The sequence below is a fragment of the Otolemur garnettii genome, unplaced genomic scaffold (assembly GCF_000181295.1).
Source record: "Otolemur garnettii isolate 467f Iridium unplaced genomic scaffold, OtoGar3 scaffold00107, whole genome shotgun sequence".
NCBI classification, from domain to species: Eukaryota; Metazoa; Chordata; class Mammalia; order Primates; family Galagidae; genus Otolemur; species Otolemur garnettii.
The window spans coordinates 95,082-98,298 of NW_003852502.1; positions in this window are offsets into that span (position 1 = coordinate 95,082).

Consider the following 3,217-nt stretch of genomic DNA (forward strand, 5'->3'; position numbering starts at 1 on the left):
GTATACCTCTCTCATTTCGTTCCCTTTGGCTCTCACACCGTTCCCTGGTCCTCTCCTTCAGTGCCTTCCTTTCTGTCAGGGCATGTTAGTAGCTCCCAGGACACAAGGTAACAACTTAAAAAAATACTCTCTTCCAAGCCTGGAATCTGAACTTAACATGCAGTTCAGCAAGAGCTCTTTGCAAGCCCGGACTGTAGAACCTGGGAATGATAGTTGTATTCCTGAGATTCTTTATTTTAGAAAAACCTGGGAAGTCCCCTCTTGTATTTGGGGTCGGAAGCACTTGATGGAAAGCAGAGTTCTCAGACTTCCCCGTGTGATGGAAATCAATTTTCCTTAAAACTTTTTCATGAGAAGTCAAGGGGAGATTGGGCCACCTCCCTTACCTTATCCTCAACACTCTCTTTCCTGCCCCTTCCCCCAGATGGAATTGACACAGGAGGAATGAATGTGCCTGCTTGTGTCTCTTGGTGAAATTTCCACTCCTGTTTATCTGGCCTCTCTGAGAAGCCGTGACAGGCCGTTTCCCGGCGGGTCGCGGCCAACATGGCCCTTCCCTCCTTCACGCAGTCTGCTTGTGGAGCTTTTCCTTTCTGACTTTGCAGCATCTCCTGTTTCTAGGCCAAAGGGATCTTCAACTGAGAGTCAGATTAAGGACAGTATTGTCACAGAGTGACCACTCTGGAAGTCAGACACACGGGGCAGAAGAGAAAGGAAGACCGGGAGACATATTGGGAGGATTTTCTCCTTCTCGTGACTTAAAACATCACCAAAAGAAGTCAAAGACTAAAATTCTAATTTAAAGTCTTGACCAATTTTCTGTTTTGAACCTTAGGAAACAAATGGAAAAAAATCTATGATTTTCTTGTAAGCAAAGAGCGTGATTTACACAGGAATCTTTCTCTGAACACGTACTCAGGTAATTTAATTCGAAAGTGGCAAAGTCTAGGGGACAGTACTTTTTCTTGGCAAAATTCTCCATATTGAGACACCATGAGACATTTTTAACACAACATCAGGTGTCTGGGACATGGGCTGCACCAGTTATTAAGTATTCGCACGTCACCCTCAGTCTCGGGCAGCGTGAATTCCCCAGCCTGACCCGGATACCAGGAGTCCCAGAACTTGCTGTGCAGCTGTCCTGTGTCCTTCACAGAACCTGGAGATGTGCATTTCTGTGGACTAACTCTCCAGGGCTTTTCTTTTCCCTCCTCTCACTTGGCTCTGGTTTCTTTATTTTTTAGGGAAAGAAAATCTTATTGCACTACATGTAATTCCAAAAGCTATCTCAGATCTGCTTTAAACCAACATAGGCCACTAAATAAGTAACACTGATGACGTTCTAATTTTATAATCTTGAAACTTGAAGTTTTGGAGGAAGTCAACAGCTTTGAAAAATGGGTGAGTTGCTGAGAGTCCTGTTCCAGAAGGAGTCCAGGTGTGGTCTGACTCGAGGTGACTTGGACCAGCCCAAAGTTTCTTCCTGGTCTCTCAGTCCAACCCACAGCAATGACAGCCTCTTAGAAAGTGTATTTCCCAAGTGCAGATCCGCGTCACACCTGCAGGGATGTGTGGCAGGACATCACCTGCAGTTCTGTACAGAATTTGCAAGAAAAATCTCATATTTTTCTGCCTCTTGGGATTTAAAATCTGAATGGCCTGAAAAATATATAGAAGCCATATGCTCTATGGCTTAAAATATTTAGCTCTTCAATGTATTTCTCCGTGGTTCTCAGTCATCAAGGAATGCTTTCAGCAGCACTTCAGATGCTTCATTGCCATCTTTGGCAGAGCTCTGCAGATTCTAGAGCAACTTCTGTTTTTCTAGAAAATCTGGACACAGTCCTGGAGAAAGCACAGTAGGTGTGGGCGAGCAGAGAGGCCGCCGCATGGCCATGGCTGATGCTGGGCACAGGCCACACGCTGCAGCGTCACAGTTGAGAAATGAATAAGCTTGTTTTAAAGGAATAATTTGGGAATACAGGGAATTTTTACTGAACAAGGTATCTAGGAGTTTTTCCAAATGTAACGTTTTTTTCTCTGTCAGTTCTGAGCAGCTTGTTTATGTATTTTTGGTGAGCCTGAATGATTTTCAACTTTGAATTTCTCTTTTACAATCTGTGAATTAAGAAAATGACTCTGGACATAGTAAGTGGACTTCTCTTTGGCAGATCTCTCGGTATCCCAGGAAAGGACAAAGGACAGGAGAGTGGGGAGGGGCCAGGAATTGCCCAAGGGACTGAAATGAGCCCAGAAATGAAGAATTCAGCACCGTAGGAGGCTTAGATTGTATTCTGCTTAGAGCAATTATAAGTTTGATGAGAACAAAACCTTAAAAATACACCTTCTGCTCAAAGACATAATCTTTTCCAGTTTTCTGAAATCTTTTGGCAGAACCTTAGAAATAGTTTTTCCCTTATGATCTGTCTTCCCTTAAAGAATACATCAAGTTAACTGTTCTAGAATGTTCTAAGCTGCCAAATAAGATGCCAAAGAAAAGGGGCCCAAGGCTCCACCCAGATCAGGAAAATGAAGACTCTGTCCTGCTCATCCCCTGACAGGACACTGAGTGTCCAGGGCAGACGGTGCGGTGTGGAGAGTGCAGAGAAATCCAGCTGCAGGTAGCACAGGGCTGGGGGCCTGGACCACGTGAGATTTGGACCTAGCAGACTGGTAGGTACTTGAACTCTGTCTCCATTTCCTAATCAGTAAACAGCATAACAATGTTGTTGCAAAAGGTTAAATGAGATGAAGCAGGAAAGTGCGTGGTTGAGGTCTGCCTGGCACATAGTAAGTACCAGATCAACGGAGGCTACACTTACTATTCATAATTACTAAGCCTACTTTGAGGATGTAAGATGCCCTTTTTCTGTACTTGAATTTCAAACCTGTTTTAGAAATAATTGTGCCCAGCAGTGTTTTTACCTTCTTACAGGAAGGTGCCATCTATTCTGTTCAAAGAAAAACTTGAGACAGACTGAATTCGGCATTGTAGGTGAGCAGAGTATGAGGGTGAGGTGGGCATTGCCCAGGTTGAGAGCAGCTCCAGGGCTGCTCAAGGCTGAGTAACATTTATGGACAGAAAAAGGAAACTGACATACAGAAAAAAGATGGTAGGTACACAAGTAGCTGGACTGGTTAATTTTCCATTTCTCTTAATCCAAACCTGCTTTAAGCTGTTGGCAATGTGCTTGGCTAAGGCGCAGCTGCCTATTGT